We start from the raw sequence: 18,985 nt of genomic DNA on the forward strand, positions 1-18,985 counted from the left end.
TATGGGGGAGTAGATCTACTTGGTTTGAATCAAGAACAGTCAAGAGTTTGCAGATCATTGCCTCAGAAAGCTGGCTATCGAACAATGCATCCATGGTGGATAATGTCAGATCATCAGAACTTTACATTTGTTGAGTATGAAACAAGTCTAAAGACTTAGATTATGGTTATAATATCTCTTCATTCAATATGGAATATGTTACTACATGTTGTTAATTTACATTAGATATTCATCTCACACACTCACTCATCTTTGCTTGCTCCTGGGAAGGTAGTGCCTATTTGCTAGCTCCTGAGAGCGTAAGGCATCGAGCGTAGTGCATCCTTTTCTAGGTATGCATTATGAATGCACAAGGTACTAAATATGTCAGGAATGGAGGCCATTGTGGAATTAGCTAAGGATGCTAGCTACAGTAATACATAATGTTGTTATCGCTAACCCACATCGAAGATAGTCACCCTTGCGTCCTTTGCATGGAGCAACTTGATAGAGTCAATAACGCATTCACGCACAGAAATGCAGCATTGATTTTAGTCAAGTGCTTTGTCAAAAAGTCCTCTGTGGTACAGTCTCTATAGAGTTGCCTCCAGCTGTGAATAGAAGAGACATCCTTCACTTTCCCTTTTTTCCTCAGCGACCCAGTCTCTCAACCATGTTAATAATCTTCTCTTCTTCTCCCTCCCATTTACTGTGTGTCAGCCAAACCCGTATTCATCACAACTTGACACCAATATCAATATTGTTTGCCTGAAGTGTGCATAAAAAAAACATATAGAGGCGAAAGAATGTGGTCGTAAATCTAGATAAAGCCGTTGAGCTGTCTCCATTGTATGTAAAACTATGTTGGTAGATGTGTGTTTTATGCAAGAAATCTGTGCTTGCCATCTGCAGGGTAGAGCATATTTTATTCCGTAGAATGATTCACACAGGAACCTATATAGTGCTTTCATCAACAAAATTACACTGTGATAAGATCAAAGATCTTATGATGGACGATTGTTTTGGCATGTGTAGGCCGAAACCGAGATGTGTGTGTTAGCCTATCGCACCAGATTGAATACAGGAAGACGTGGGCACCAGATTGAATACAGGAAGACGTGGAGTGGACATAAATAATTGGGATAAAGCAGCAACACTGTTGCTTCGCCCTACAAATGTATGATCTTAATTGTATCACCCTGTTGCAGCAGAACTTTTAAGAAGGATTCTGAAGTTTGTAAATTCTACTTAGAAATTTCAGACTTAAAAAATCCTGCTGCAACAGGATTATTTTCCTGCTGTGCAAACAGGCTCAAATTCAGATCCTACATCTGCATATAGACTCATTATCTGCTTAGTTAAACTGGGTCTGGGCTGATGATGGTGAAGCTAAAAGATAATAAGCGTTGGAGTAGGCCTAATGCATTATGCTCTGTGGTTGTCTTGGAAAGCTAATGCTAATTTCATGCACAATGACTAGCAACTAGCATACTACCCGGGATATTGAGCATGTTACGCACTGTGTATTACAAAGAGGGTCATTTGGGATTAGGAGCAGAAGCCAATTCATTCAAATGGAATGAAGAGATAACAGTAAATCAATTGCAGTCAATGAGGTGCAATTGCTTGTAATTACATTGGTTTAACCACTGGGAAAGCTGTTTGAACAACAGCGTCTAAAAATTGCTCCATGATTGTTATAATCGAAATGCAAATAGGGGAATAAATACTCTACTGTTTTTCCATCGTCTTGCCAGCTCTTTGACACATTGTTCGCGTACAATAATGATGTATGAAGTTCCTTTCTCTCTCCCTTTCTTTTCTCTCTCTGTCTGGTCCAATCTGTCTTTTAACAAATCTCTTTCTCTTTCCACTCTCTATCTGTCTCTGTTTCTCATTCCACTCTCTTAGTGTCTCTCATTTTCTCTCTGTCTCTATATGCAGTGAGCTCCAAAAGGGACAGTGACAATTGGGACAGTGACAATTGTTGCGTTGTTTTGGCTCTGTACTCCAATACTTTGGATTTGAAATTATACAATGACCATGAGGTTAGTCATGTGCAGACTGTCAGCTTTAATTTGAAAGGTATTTTCATCCATATTGGAAGAACCGTTGAGAAATTACAGAAGGTTTTGCACCTGAAAGGAATGTGTTCTACATTAATGTGGATGCTACCATGATTACAGATGGTCCTGAATTAATCGTGAATAATGATGAGTGAGAAAGTTACACACGCACAAATATCATACCCCCCAAAAATGCTAACCTCCCCTGTAATTCTAATTATGAGAGGTTAGTATGTCTTGGGGGTATATTTGTAGAACTGCTAAGAGATGCCGTACATTCTATTATTATTTACAATAAAAGTGACTCCAAAGTTACACAATACATTATTTACCATTCCTTTCTATTGGGCATAAAATAATCTAAAACACAACCAAAGCAAACAGCAACTGCATCCATGAGTAACACGTTTTATGTAATCATTGTGTAGTAGGAATATGGGACCAAATGCTAAACGTTTGACTACTTTAATACATATACTGCATAAGTGAATTTGTCCTAACACTTTTGGTCCCCTAAAATGGGGGTGCTGTAACCCTTTCTTCAGTACTTTGTTGAAGCACTTTTGGCAGCGATTACAGCCTCAAGTCTTCTTGGGTAGGATGCTACAAGCTCGGCACACCAGTATTTTCGGAGTTTCTCCCATTCTTCTCTGCAGATCATCTCAAGCTCTGTCAGGCTGGATGGGGAGCGTCGCTGTACAGCTATTTTCAGGTCTCTCCAGAGATGTTTGATCAGGTTCAAGTCCAGGCTCTGGCTGGGCCACTCAAGGACATTCAGAGACTTGTCCTGAAGCCACTACTGCGTTGTCTTGACTGCGGGCTTAGGGTCATTGTCCTGTTGGAAGGTTAACCGTTGCCTCAGTCTGAGGTCCTGAGCCCTCTGGAGCAGGTTTTCATCAAGGATTTCTCTATACTTTGCTCCGTTCTTCTTTCCCTCCATCCTGACTAGTCTCTCAGTCTCTGTCACTGAAAAACATCCCCCAGCATGATGCTGCCACCACCATGCTTCACCGTTGGGATGGTGCCAGGTTTCCTCCATCGGGATCTTGGTCACCTCCCTGGCCAAGGCCCTTCTCCCCTAATTGCTCAGTTTGGCCGGGCGGTCAGCTGTAGGAAGAGTCTTGGTGGTTCCAGACTTCTTCTGTTTAAGAACAATGGAGGATACTGTGTTCTTGGGTACCTTCGATGCTCCAGAAATGTTTTAGTACCCTTCCCCAGAGCTGTGCCTCGACACAATCCTGTCTCGGAATTCTACGGACAATTCTTTCGACCTCTAGCTCAGTTTTTGCTCTAATATGCAACTGTATAGACATGTGTGTGTCTTTCCAAATCATGTACAATCAATTTAATTTACCACAGGTGGACGCCAATCCAGTTGGATGATCAATGGAAACAGGATGCACCTGAGCTCAATTTCGAGTCTCATAGCAAAGGGTCTGAATACTTATGTAAATAAGGTATTTCTGTTTTGCATTTTTTATACATTTTCAAAAATGTCCAAAAATTTAACTTTGTCATTATGATGGATTGTGTGTAGATTGATGACGAAAATGTGTAATTTAATCAATTTTAGAATACGGCTGTAACGTAGCAATCATGTGGAAAAAGAGAAGGGGTCTGAATACTTTCCGAATGCACTGTAACTCCTGCCCACTGTGGTGGATGGAGTGGGGACTAATTTATGATTACTAGGAGGCTGAGAGTCAGAGTTTTCCCCTCAGGGGGACTTCTCACTGAAACAGCACATGTTTAAACCATTAACATTGGGATGGGTGTTTTGTGGTCCACAACCGCAACAGAAAAAAAAATGGGACTTGAATAATAAAGCGTAACGCAACATTCTTACCACATTGACTTTTAAGTGGGCTGAAAAGTGGGGTTTGAAAGTGGTGGAACAGTTTCCAAATGTCTTGTATGTTTTTGCGATTTGAAGACAATTCTATTCACTGTGCTGTCTCCCATTGAACCTTGAGTCCACCACCAATCAATTCCTGTTGATATATATACAGTTTATACTGTATGTCTAGACCTCATAATGTGCTAGACCTTTTGTACAATATCATCCTTTGAGCCAAGTTTAGATTGCATCTTGATTGAGACTGGTCCATAAAGTAATTGCAGAGGCTATTAAGTAACCCACAGTCAATCAACAGTGATTACTGGGTTTCACTGTAAACTTTGTTTTGTAGAGTTTGTGCATCCTATATCGTAACATATTTGGGGGCTCGTCGGGTATAAATCAATAGTAGATGTACAATACAGTATTTCACAAACACATTTCAGACTTATTTCATGTTTATCCTGAAAACCTACTTGGATAGATGGAATTGGCCCTCAGGGTTCCCCATTTCCCAATATGAAATAATATCTTGGACTTATCTATCTCTGCACAGTTGGTTAGAGAGCGTACCATGGACAGCCATGCCAGAGAGTGAGAATGTGGCTGAGCTGAGAACCTGTTTCGGATTAATTTGAGTGGGTTTTCTCTCTGTCTCTTAATAACTCCCGACCTACATTTTCCGTGGCCAACGATACTATCAATCTTTAAGTTAGACATCTAAAAACTTCCCGAAACAAATTGTCATGGTATAGGAAAGGAAAATGGATGAATAGATGAATGAAAATTCAGAGATGGAGATTAGACAGGCTTTTAAGTCGTTTTGCTGTGTTTCCTGGTTTTCCTAGCGCCCATGTTTATTTTGGGCTGTGGAGAGTGGTGGTAGGGCGAGGGAGGGAGGCAGAGGGGGGTGAGAGGTGGGGTAGTGTGGGGTGGCTTGCTCCTAATTTCTCCCAAATGAGAGGCAGTGAGTCAGTAAAAACAGGGTGGGGCCCCTGAGTTGTAGCGTTGTGGAAATGGTGCCGGGAGTGGCGGGAGAGCTCCAGCTAAGGGTGGAGTGACCAGACCAACCAGAAAACTGAATACAATGATTGAGTGGTCGTGGAAAACCTAGCTGTTGGGGGAAAAAGTGAGCGAAGCAAGGCGGAGGTGGAGTGGGCAAGGAGGGCTGGGGGAGGGGTAGCTAGACAGCTTCAGGAAAAGCATTTATGGGGAGCTTTAATACAGTGGACTAGGATAGGGAGGGGTGGACGGTGAGTTGGCTTATGGGAAAGGAAGGGGGAGTGGTGGGGGGGGGGGCAACCTGAGCCCTGCGGGGTCTTCATCTGGTCTGCATTAAGGGGCTAATGTTGTGCTCTGATCTCACACACACACTGACTTACACACCAGGGTTGTAAGCCAGATAGGGAGCAACGCAGCTTTCTGCTTCTGTATCACAGTTTCCTCTCCACAGACTGTACACACAACCAGGCATGCTTGGCTAGGGGCTCACACGCCACAGCCCATAGAGAGAGCTCTGCTCTGGGCTCTGCCTCAGACTAAGGGACTCTTTACTTTCCCCCTTTCTATACCCCATTCAGCTTATCCATATACCTGATTCACTGCACAGGACACAGCGTACAAAGGAGCCAGTAAAGAGAAATGTCTTTATGAATCAGGTCTCAACTATTGTCCTTTGTTGACATTCAGAGGGTGATTTATGACAGAGATCTGCTACCGAATTGTTCTCCACTCCATTGAAAAGCCAATGTCATAGGGATAATTAGCTGTTGCGTGAATGAAGGCTGCTCTCTAGTGCTCATAACCAGAGTCATAACGGAGCAAATGTTAATACTGGTGAATACTGAATTAATTATGTTTTTGAAATGTCAGGAACAGTGGATTAGGTTAAAGTGGCAGGACTACAGACATGGAGGTAAAGGTGATAGAAACTCTGTATGGAATATTTTACATATGCATATCTGTAAAGGTGCACTGGTAGTAGGTATATGGAAAGGAAAAAAGGAAGTATTATACACATCAATCATCTCTTTCCAATATAGTGACATGAGGCTATGGTTGAACTTTATGCTACTGGTCTCATGTCAGAGTAACTACAGTGTAATAACCTATGTAATTACACTGTAACAAGCTAGTAAGTGCATTACATTATGGAGTAATTAGTACTTACATGTTCTCTCCATTTTTATATTTAGCAGTGGTAAATGCCTGTACTGACCTAGCTTCATGGTCATTTCCTCCATGCTTATGTCTTTGTACTGTAGTTACCCTGTAACGAAGCCTATGTAATTTAAAGTAATACTTTATTGCACTGCACTTGTCTATTGACTCAAGTGTCCCCAGGCATTGCTGACGCGGTCCACAAGTTCGATGAAGGAGTCTTCAGGAGACAGCACCCTGGGGTTTTGAAGTCCCTCCTGCAGGTCATACGAGCATAAACAATCACTTGTTGTTAGTCCCGGTGGGGGGGCTGGTCAATCATATGATGTCACAGGGGGATTATTTAAACAGAACCCACCCGCAGGGACCTTGGAGGTTGATGGCTTCCGTAGCTCGCCTGGGCCTTACAGAGGCGTCCTTTGTATTGCCTGGCTATAAACCAGGCAGGGCTCAGGCCTGGTACAATGCTCCTGTTGAGGTTTCTGTTTTTGTTCAAATGCTGTTAGGTGAGTGAGATTATCCGTCCAGGCCATTTGTGACGACTGCTATTAGTCTTTTCATTTGGGTGTGATAAACTCTAAACCAAATAGTGAAGCTGTTGTGCTGCTTGCTATAATGGAAGACATACAATTATTTACATACAAGGTAAACAATGTTGGTGATTTCAGCCTGAGGTGTCTTTTCAAGGTGTCTAAATAGGAAAGAATGAAGGATTGTATGACATCACTTGGTAGATGTCTGGGGCAAAAGTGTGACACCAATCATAATTTTGTTTTGATGAGACACTTTTTTCCAAATTTCCCCTCTTTGTTGGTGAACCAAGCCCAGACAACAGAGACTCTGCACGCAGAGACATGCAAATGGTATCCACACAGCTGAACTTACACCACTATGTTATGCTTCTCTCTAAGATGGAAGGGTCCTATGTTTTCCCACTCCATGTGTAAGCGCGGTGAGTTTTTACGAAGGAGCAGAACTGTTGTAACTATTCGCAGGGAGAAGGCCACCCCCTGAGTCATGTCCAATGGCCACCATATTAAATATTTTATTCATCTTCCCCCCGGCGGCTTTTGTGAATCTTGAGGGAACGCGGAGGTAGATGGGAATCTGAAAGGAGGCTAAAATGATGTTGTGCTTGCCTTCACAATGCATGGGTCCCGTGTGAAAAATAGCTCCTCAATGACTGTAAATGTATGTCCCTGGTATGTTTACATACACCTTAGCCAAATACATTGAAACTCAGTTTTTCACAATTCCTGACATTTAAAAACTTCTTGCTCCTACTTGAGACGCAGACGTCTCAAGTAGGCACCTGGAAATGCAAATGCGCTACGCTAAATGCTAAATGTACTCGTTAAAACTCAAACGTTCATTAAAATATACATGTAGGGTATTGAATTAAAGCTACACTCGTTGTGAATCTAGCCAACAAGTCAGATTTTTAAAATGCTTTTCGGCGAAAGCATGAGAAGCTATTATCTGATAGCATGCAACACCCCAAAATGCCTGAAGGCGACGTAAACAAAAGAATTAGCGTAGCCGGCGCTACACAAAAACGCAGAAATAAAATGTAAAACATTCATTACCTTTGATGATATTCTTTGTTGGCACTCCTATATGTCCCATAAACATCACAAATTGGTCTTTTTCCCGATTAAATCCGTCCATGAATGACCAAAATATCCATTTGTATAGCCTGTCTGCATCACGAAAAAAGCTCTCTTCCAACACGCAACGTCATGTTTAAAAATTATATAAGTTGCCTATATTCTTTGACAAAACACTTCAACCTACTTTTATAACCCAACTTTAGGTATTTGTAAACATTAATAAGCGATCAAATTGATCACTGGGCGATCTGTATTCAATAGCAGCTACAAAAGAAAACAGTGTCCATTTTTCAATCTTTCAAAATCGATTGAGGTAGGCTGGATGGAATCACGGATCTATTGATAATGTCTCAATGGATTTTTGTCAATGAAAATGACGTTTTTGGCGACATCGTGTGGAAGCTGTAGGAATTGCATCCGTCTCCATATTAAATTTGGTTTCCTTTAAATAAATCATGAAAGGGGCACATGGAGACTTTTTTCAGATTTCAGTGACCAGTTTTTCTTGCGCTTTTCGATGAAACACACGCTCTGCTATAGTCACAGCAGTGATTTAACCAGTTTTAGAAACTTCAGAGTGTTTTCTATCCACACATACTAATCATATGCATATACTATATTCCTGGCATGAGTAGCAGGACGCTGAAAAGTTGCGCGATTTTTAACAGAATGTTCGAAAAAGGAGGGGGTAGGATAAAGAGGTTAATCCTAGTACAAATTCCCTGTCTTAGGTCAGTTAGGATCACCACTTTATGTGAAATGTCAGAATAATAGTAGAGAGAATTATTTATTTCAGCTTTTATTTCATTCATTACATTCCCAGTAGGTCAGAAGTTTACATACACTCAATTAGTATTTTCACTTAGTAAATTGTTTAACTTGGGTCAAACGTTTCAGGTAGCCTTCCACAAGCTTCCCACAATAAGTTGGGTGAATTTTGGCCCATTCCTCCTGACAGAGCTGCTGAAACTGGAGTCAGGTTTGTAGGCCTCCTTGCTCGCACATGCTTTTTCAGTTCTGTCCACAAGTTTCCTATAGGATTGAGGTCAGTGCTTTGTGATGGCCACTCCAATGCCTTGACTTTGTTGTCCTCATTAAGCCATTTTGCCACAACTTTGGAAGTATGCTTGGGGTCATTGTCCAACTGGAAGACACATTTGCAACCAAGCTTTAACTTCCTGACTGATGTCTTGAGATGTTGCTTAAATATATCCACATAATTTTCCTCATGATGCCATCTATTTTGTGAATTGCACCAGTCGCTCCTGCAGCAAAGCACCCACACAACATGATGCTGCCAACCCCATGCTTCACGGTTGGGATGGTGTCTTCAGCTTGCAAGCCTCCCCCTTTTTCCTCCAAACATAAAGATGGTCATTATGGCCAAACAGTTCTATTTTTGTTTCATCAGACCAGAGGACATTTCTCCAAAAAGTACGATCTTTGTCCCCATGTGCAGTTGCAAACCGTAATATGGCTTTTTATGGCAGTTTTGGAGCAGTGGCTTCTTCCTTGCTGAGCGGCCTTTCAGGTTATGTCGATATAGGACTTGTTTTACTGTGGATATAGATACTTTAGTACCTGTTTCCTCCAGCATCTTCACAAGGTCCTTTGCTGTTGTTCTGGGATTGATTTGCACTTTTTGCGCAAAAGTACCTTCATCTCTGGGAGACAGAGCGTGCCTCCTTCCTGAGTGGTATGATGGCTGCGTGGTCCCATGGTGTAATATTGTTTGTACAGATGAACATGGTACCTATAGGCGTTTGGAAATTGTTCCCAAGGACGAACCAGACTTGTGGAGGTCTACAATGTCTTTTCTGAGGTCTTGACTGATTTCTTTTGATTTTCCCATGATGTCAAGCAAAGCGGCACTGAGTTTGAAGGTTGGCCTTGAAATACATCCCCAGGTACACAGACTGCGTGGTCCCATGGTGTTTATACTTGCATACTATTGTTTCTCCAGATGAACATGGTACCTTTGAAATTGCTCCCAAGCATGCACCAGACTTGTGCAGGTCTACAATTTTGTTTCTGGGGTCTTGGCTGATTTCTTTTGATTTTCCCATGATGTCAAGCAAAGAGGCACTGAGTTTGAAGGTAGGCCTTGAAATACATCCACAGGTACACCTCCAATTGACTCAAAGGAGGTAAATTAGCCTATCAGACGCTTCTAAAGACATGACATAATTTTCTGGAATTTTCCAAGCTGTTTAAAGGCACAGTTAACTTAGTGTATGTAAACTTCTGACCCACTGGAATTAGAAGTGAAATAATCTGTCTGTAAACAATTGTTGAAAAAATGACTTTCATGCACAAAGTAGATGTCCTAACCGAGTTGTCAAATCTACAGTTTGTTAACAAGAAATTTGTGGAGTGGTTCAAAAATGAGTTTTCATGACTCCAACCTAAGTGTATGTAATCTTCTGATTTCAGCTGTACATATTTTAAAATAGCAAATGGTTTAAAGCATAAATGTTGATTTATTATAAATATTGATTGAATTTTGAGTCAATATTTAATTAACATTTTGAAAAAGACACTGGGAATTTGAATACTTTTCATACGGTAGACTTTGTGAGATTGTAAATAATGTTACACTCCAGATTTTTAGGGCTATGTAAGTTATATCAGAGGTAACATGAACCTTCATCACTGGTATTTATGTGAGAAGGCGGATGTGAACTCAGGTCTCCTGCTTGTCAAAATACCACCTCAGTCCACTCAGCCAGTCATCAGGATAAAACTGTTGTGATGAACCAACCTTGTTACACTGATGACATGGGGCCCGATTCAGACTTGAGACAAGTAGACAACATGGACTCAATTATGGACTACAGTCGTACATGTTTTTAGTCCACTTTAAATCATCTTATATCAAGTCTGAATACAGCCTAGGGATAATTTTGGGGGGTGAAATTCCACCTTTATTTTTTCATACCTTCATAACAGAAGATTGAAGGCAAAATGGGAACTACAAACATTGTGCTTTTGTACTGTTCAGAATTCCCCGAGTCTGATGCATAGAGGTGAAGGGAGGGCATTTGTGGGCAAGTGTGCCCTCTAGTAAACTCTACGGTAAACTATAAAACAGGTAAGTTTGCGGTGCCATCCCTGATATCCGGCCCTTCACGAACTCAGACAGTTGAGGGCACACCAAACACTCAGATGAAACTCTCCAAAACAATCCAAGAAAGTATGTGTCAATGAAACGTGAATACACAATGTTAACACGTCGAAGAAGGAAACAGAAAAGGAATTCACTCAATAAGAACATTTATTTTGTGTATCATTTCGGCTGCTTATGCTAATAGTCCTAACTTAAAAGTCCTAACTTTACTGTACTGTGATTCAATTCATCTGAACAACCTTCCATGTCATGTATTGTACCATCATCTGAATATATAGACTCAGGACAGGACATTAGAGTAATGGATGACTGACTAGTGAATCGCATTGAGCCCTGGGCTAAAGTTTTTTACAAGTTTTGTATGAGTGCTACTGCTAACATTAGCAGTCATTTTCCGTATTGTTTTTCATGAATGTGAAATTTACCACATTTCTGTTGCTTTAGAAGAATATGATAAATATCTTAGATCTTTGAACTGTCTATATCAATATAAAAATGTTTAAGACCTTTACATTTTTGTTGTCATTTGATAATTTGCAGATAATTTGCTTCAGTTATGTCTTGAAAACATAATTTTGTACTCATTCATTATTATACTGGACAAATGTATTAATTAGTATTTTCACAAATCATTTTTTTCTTGTGTCCTTCGTTTGAGCATAATACTGGACATTTGACCATTTGTAATTACCGATGAGGAGTATATAAACACACCATATAAGAGCAGAGAATATACAAGAAGAGGTGAGACTCCCATTTACAATATTTGGAAACTCCAGATGAAGGAATCCAATTGTGCACTAGACAGGATTGGAAACACCATCATAGTGGTTAGGAGCTTTAGAGAGACGAAACAACCCCAAAAGAGAAGGGATCTAATTTTGCACTACACAGGACTCGAAACACCATAAAAGTGTTTTCAAACTTTTCCGGGTTAGGGCTCCCAGTCTCTGGCAATGTGCAGCACAACACTTGATTATGTGGTGTTACAACACACCATGTCAGAACACCTCAGGATGAACGTTTCAATACACCTTAAATCGGTCCCAATACCCTCACAACCATGTGTTTTAATACTCCAGCAAAGTTAAGGTATCGTCTCCTTTAAGGTGGTGGTGGCAACTCAGTTGGCACTAGTTGGTCTTACAAAGCACTTCAATTTTACTGTGTGGGTTTGGTTCCTTTAAAGAGCAGCTAGCGTGCTGAGTTTTGCATGTGAATAACACTGTAGGTGTTGCAATGAAGTGGTTTAAAAAAACATCTTGGTGAAAAGGGCTCAAATCTTAGATTTGAGAAATAAGTGCAGCCTAGTAACAAAATAAAACTCTGGGATCCTCCTTTTAACAGTGGCCATCAAAACTGCTTTAAAAGGAGTGTTTTCCCACGACTGTACTACGAAATGTTGTACAATGACTGGCCATTTATATTTCACTCCCTGTGTGGCACTCGGAATTTGATTGCACCTCTAACGGAACATTATTTTCTCACATAGAATGCAACCGGCTGAACAAGAATTGATCAACTATTGTACTATGGGGTTGTCTGATTTTGCTGTTGCTTACTCGTGTTGTTGGCTGTGGAAAATGTTCTGTGGACAACAATTTTTCATTAAATAATTAAAATAACCAAAGTTTGGCGGCCTACCTACCAGGTCTCATTTGGATCATAGCGAGAGCTGGCCCAATTTAACCCCTGTACATTATTGTCATTAAACTGAATAGATTCATTCATATCATTGTCATGTTACTTATAATTGGTCTCATACAGTAAATGTCATCATATCCATTAGTAAATCTACTCTATTGCTGAATAGCAGCAGCAGCCCATCCCTCATGTAATTATATCCAGAGCATCACCCTGCACTGGCTGGTATAGTGGGCAGGCACAACCCAGTAAGGAAAACAAATTACCAACATGACCGCTATTCATAGGCAAGTTGACCAGAGTTTTACCACTGCTACGCAAGTAGATGGTTTGTTTGGTGAATCAGTGGCTGCCAGTGGCTGTTGCTATGGCGGAGGGCACACATGGAAAAAATGGTTTCCATGGCGATCGTACAGATAAACATGCTGATGTGACCTGAATTATGATAGGGACTGTGACACAAGGAATCTACAAATTGGACAATAGGACCACATCAGTATTAATAAAAAATCATTTTGGAATAAAGCTCATGTTGGATATACAGGGGTATGGTTATGTACACTAATCCTGCACACCTGTATCTGATCTGGGTGGTGTCTTCATCTCTAGAGAATACATGCAAACTTGATCAGAACAATGGAAATGCCATGGAAACGTTTGGGGGAGAGATACCAAATCTCCTTTCCCCCCCAGCAAAATGTGCCTACATTTAGGTTATTTTTTATGTGTGTTTCACACTATCTTGAGGTAAAAATCTGAGTATAATGCTTTTCTGGATGTCAACCCCAACACATATTCATGTCATCGTCACCAATCAACCACATTACAGTTAAAAACTATTTTGACTACCACCACTGATTTCTGTATGCTAGCTACGCTACCAGCTTATACGAACAGGAGTTAGCATTTAGCAGTAATTTCTTCTAAACCTGAAAAGGGACAACTTCTAAATGTTATGCAGCGAAAACATCCAAATATATCCAAACTGGATGTTAGTAACCACATTGTGGGCCTGTTACAATACATAAATCATGACGGATTTAACGAATATCCACTTTGTTAGATCAGATTTGTTGAATGTGTGCCAATCCGGCGTCCTTCTTCTATCCGCCATGGTCTGCATTTCATTGACCTCTTTACTGCATCTATAGCCAGAGGAATCTGACTCATCACCCTGCCAAGTCACAAGGCTAAAAAGAAGCAGACCAAACAATGCATAGCTTCCTTCCCCTGTGCCCTCTTCCTCATGTGTTTTCTGGGCATGTGTTGGGAGCTCGAAAGCAAAAACTCAGCTAACAATTGTAGGGAGAGAAAAAGGTTTTGTAATGTTACCTGTAATGTTACCCTGATGTTTGATTGTCTAGATACCTGTTAGTTAGGGGGGAACAATCTATGTATGTTTGCAAAAACCTCCTATAACCTCTTTTGCATGTTTTGGCATTAGCGTCAGGAGAACATTAATGTCAAACAGAACTTTCCCAGAAGGTAGTTACCATGTTCTCATAATATCCCATATTAATGTTCTATGCATTTTTCATGGGACGTGGCAAGAACATTAATGTGTCCAGTTTTCTGAGGGTTAGGAGAATATTTCATCGACATTACACCAAACATACACAGAACGTGTTTGCCATGCTCTCAGAATATAAGATATTAATGTTCTAGACACATTTCATGGGAATGTTGCTAGAACATTCTGAACATTCATGTGTCCAGTTATCTGAGGGTTATTGTTCGAGACATGTTTCTTTGGAACGTTGCAAGAACATTCCTCTGTCCAAGGACATAGGACATTCTGTCCCCTGGAGGAATTTGTCTAGTTCCCGGCTTGTTTCGGGGACGTCCCTAAAGGACGTTGCAATATGGTCCCAAAAAATCTGAATTTCTTTCATTACACATCACCCCTTGTTACTATTGCTAAGTCCATCATTGAACCACTAATCCACTAATTTACAAATCTTTGCCTCTTGGCAAAATTAGGGACATCCACACATAGTGCTTTCAACCTACATATTTGACACAGAATTACATTGTGCATGTTTATTTATACAGTAATATTTATTTAACATGGCTCACTGGGGATTTGAACTCACAACCTCTTGGTTCACTGCATTTCCAATCTTCCTGCTACGCCATCACGTCTGTGTCGATGATTGATTTCACTTCAAATTAAATCTCAGCCCTGTTATTTCTCAGAGTGTTTACAGAGTAACATTAAAACAGAGTAATGTGCCCCAGCATCACTAGACTTTACAGAAAACCCCAAATTTGCTGAAATAAGTCAATCAAATCAATGATGAGAGAATAGTGAGATGGTGGCGTAGCAGGAAGCTCGGAATGCTGTGAACCAAGAGATTATGCATTCAAATCTCAGGTGAGGACATGTTGTATAATAACCACTGTATAAATGAACATGCACAATGAAATCAAATATGTAAGTTGAAAATGTTTATGTGAAAAGCACTGTTTCTGTGTGAGGGTGTCCCTTGCCAACATACAAAGAGCTGTGAATGAATCAGTGGTTCACCAATCATACGCTGTACAACAGTAACAGGGGGGGGTGTATAAAGAAACATTTTGTAGAAGAACGTTTCATTAGGACCATCTGGAAACACCCTAAAAACATCTTTAGGATGTTTCCAGTTGGGAACCACACAAAAACCTCCAGGGGACCATGACAGAACTATGTTTTAAATGTCATTGTACACAGGAATGTTCCTGAAACGTCTCCATGAAATGTGTCTCGAACATTACATGTAATATTCTGAGAACATGGCAACCGTGTTCTGTGTATGTTTGGCGTGACGTTGATGGAATATTCTGCTAACCCCCCATGAAATGTGTCCAGAACATGAATATCGTATATTATGGCAACCATGTTCTGAGTATGTTTGGTGTGACGTTGATAGAATATTCTTCTAACCCTCAGAAAACTGGACACTGGAACAGTCTTGAAATGTTCCAAAGAAACATGTTTGAAACATTAATATTGCATATTCTGAGAACATGGTAACCAAGTTCTGTTTTACATTAAGGGAATGGTCTCCTGGAAACAGTCCTTGCACTGGAGCATTCCTATGAAAACGTTAGGTAACGACGTATTGAGACTCTTAAGGGAATGTTCTCTAAAGTTGTGGGAACATTTGTTGTTAGCTGGGAAGAGAGCAGGGGTTGAAAGAAGAGGATGAAAGACAAGAGGGAAATGAATTGACTGGTCTGAGAAATAGAAGACACTTTCAGTTTCCCCCGAGCACTATAAATACAACCTCAGTCAGTCATCAAATTATAGCCATCTGCATTGGCTGCTGCCCAGGACACTGCCCATGCACAATACAGCAGTGTTAGCTTGGGTGTGGCAGCTAAGGGGGATAAGAGCTGTCTTCAGATCAGTTCTAGAGCATTCCCAGAGGAGCTGTGATGACTCTCACATACTCAGACAGACATGTGAGACCAAACCTCTCAGCTGTTTTACAACCCAGGTCTTCTGTCTACTCTGGTAGAATGTTAACCATAACTCAAACTTAATGATGCTTTACCATGGATCAACAAGGCTAGTTTTCACCTAGGCTGTACGCTCCCTGAAGGCCATTTCTTTTCAGAGTTAGCACCACATATTTTACGAATGCTATCTAACTGGTCCTGAACTTCACCCGCAATTTGACAAAGGAAGTTCTCACATTTTTGTGAAATGAGCATCAGTCTTATTTTTGGGATATTGTCTTCTTTGTTCACAGAGTGACTCTCTAGGTTGTGGTCTAGATTTGTGAATCATACAGAGGTGGAACACCTCTGCTCACTCTTTGAGTGGGCTGATGGTAGTGAAGGCTGTCAGCCAATAAAGGTTGAGAAATGCCTCGAAACAAAGCATGGTACATTAAAACCCCATGCAAACCCTTTAAAAATTGCCAATTTCTTTACACATGTATTCTATTCACAGCACTCTAGGGGAGGTAGTGAATTCCAGGTGCTCTGCTGAGACTAGGACCATTGTATCTCATTACAAAATGGTGCTTCTTCCCCACAGGCTGGAGCAGTGAGCTCAGCACAGACCAGAAAATCCCTAAGCAGAATTGTTTGGCATCACCCTCTACTTCAGTATTTTATCCCCTTTTCTCTGTGAACAATCCAGCTAAAGCTCCGGCTTAAGGACCATGAAGCTCATTGTGATTTGCTTTGTTAATTTAATTGACTTTTAGAGAACAGTTTATTTTTATTTTTCGTTCCAAGCCGCAGGCTCCTGTTCTATTAGCAGAAGTCTCATATTTGGAAGACCTTATTTGGACCATGTCCCCAGAGTTCTCTGAAGTGTAGCATATGCAGCTTGGACACAATCAGAAACGTATAGACATGGCTTCCTGACAATCTTCAGTATTTGCATATAGCCATAATATTTGTCTGCATTTAGGCTCCAGTCTCTTCGGAGGCACGGGTTCAAATCCCACCGCTGCAACCAATAACAGATTTCTGCCTTAATTATAATGTTATTATGCTCATTTTAGAGGGAAGTAAACTCTCATTTGTGAACATTTTTATCGTTTTTTGCCACTTGTTTATTTTCACTTTGCCATGGTCTGTAAATTTAGTACGTATAATATAGTAATCATCTGCTGTGTATGTTTATACATGTGATAACAGTTACAATAATTGTATCGTTCAACATTGGGAGTTGCCTACATTGTGTATCCTTGGCAAGAGAGCAGAAGTGTGCTGTGTGCCACTAAAGGTCACTGTGTGCATTTGGCTCTGTACGGGGACAGTTAATTACAACTGTCTTTGTTCATGAAAAAGCAAGCTTTGCACCTTCAAATGTGCACAGTGTGATCACAAAGGCCCTGGGCGAGACGCTAAAAGTTGTGCCGACTGTCTTATTTTAGTTCTGTATACATGTGTTTGGGGGCTCTCTAATGCAGTATTTTGTTTTCCAGTGTTTGTTTCAGATCTGGTTGGAAAGGGATCATTTTCCAGGATGAGAAAGCGTGGGACAAACATACCCTGGTTGCGTTTGGCAGTAGGCCTAAGGCCGTTAATGTTGATAAAACACAGATACTGACTACCACTCAACCATCTAAACACACACACACACATTGAATAAGTGAAGACATATCTTGAAGACATATTTTTACCTTTTATAGTTACAATAATGAGTCAGAATAACTGCCCACATTGCACTTTATACAGCACAAAGTCTTGCAATTAGATCTGTCTCTTGTGGTGGCATTGCGCCATCCACTCTTGGCAAGAGTGCTCTGCTGCTGGCTTGCTGGGTGCTCTGTTAGTTTTTGAGGGACACTGTGACCTCTTTGGAATGTTCTGGGTGAGATGTAGCGATGTCTGTCTTTTCCTCCTGGTCCCCAAATCATCTGCATTGTCTGTCGTTCAGAACAGTGTCAGAGTTCCACTTCGATGAATTCCAGAAAGGCGCTCTGGCTTGACCTATAATCCCCAGAAGGCGAGTGTGCGGCTTGTGGAAAGCCCCCTTCTATGTCTCTTGGCTCTAGCTTTGGAAAACCCTGCCTTGGAAACAGGGCCTTGGAGGTCAAGCTATTGCTATTTAGGAGCACAAGCTATTGGGAAATAATTGGCTTCCTGAGTGGTTTACTGTTGGAGAGGGGCTCCGGAGAACGTGGTCCAAGGCAGATGGCTGAATTTGCATATAGCTGTAAAGGAGACAGCCAAAAAGCCTGGGAAACCCTACAGCCCAAAGTTGGCTCACAGAAACCCTCTCTAATGATAATGACTGATGTCTCAGTGAGAGAATCCTTTTGAAGTGATGAGGACACCTCTTCAGAGAGCAACAGCTGTACTAGGCCTGATAATGTTTTAGTTCCTCCAAAAATAGCTTTTTCATGTTGGTCAGTACAGCAGAGATGCAATGGACCATGATACAGTGTGTCAGCTGAACCATGATACAATGAAAGAAAGTAAAAAATTATCAAAGGTTAGAGCTGGGACGATAAACTGAAAATTACCAACACCGACATTGCATTCCTCTTACCAAAGCATTTTGCATAGGCCTACGTTGGTGATTTTGCTTCACATGTTGTATGTAGATTGTTCTAAAAAACATCTGCTCAACAGTAATAGCCTATACATTACGTTGATGCCTGCAATGATGGTATCTGCCTGTCCCTTTTTTGCTGTCGGCTACTGTGTGAGCAGACCACTCTCACTCCCCCTACCCCTACTATGCGCACAGAGGAGGGAGAGATGCATTCTGAGAAGCTCAAGCATATGACCATTGCTCAAAATGCAATTGCGGGACAAATACAGTTTTCAAAGCAACTACTGTTATTCCAGTTACAGAGAGGAGAATCACAGCTTTCTATGAGTATATACTGTATTGCTTAGCTACCAATATTGAGTTCATGACAACATTTTACAACCGGAGTAAGTTGTAGTATGGTTTTGATTCGCCCCTGGAGCAAGCAGAGTGCGCCATTTGCAGTGAATGGGCCTACATCAAGTAGCCTTGGAAAGTTTTTCTAGGACATTAGAATACATTTACTGATCGATTAATCAGTTAGTCTACATGGCTATATAGCAACAATATCATATTGTAATG

At 40.9% G+C, this 18,985-nt stretch overlaps 1 protein-coding gene across 1 annotated transcript in view; it reads left to right on the top strand.

The window, feature by feature from the left end:
* The window catches only part of cspg4 (chondroitin sulfate proteoglycan 4), a 115,622-nt gene that overhangs the window by 51,749 nt on the left and 44,888 nt on the right, over positions 1-18,985 (top strand). The window lies entirely within an intron of this gene.

Source organism: Oncorhynchus mykiss, chromosome 2, assembly GCF_013265735.2.
Source record: "Oncorhynchus mykiss isolate Arlee chromosome 2, USDA_OmykA_1.1, whole genome shotgun sequence".
NCBI lineage: Eukaryota > Metazoa > Chordata > Actinopteri > Salmoniformes > Salmonidae > Oncorhynchus > Oncorhynchus mykiss.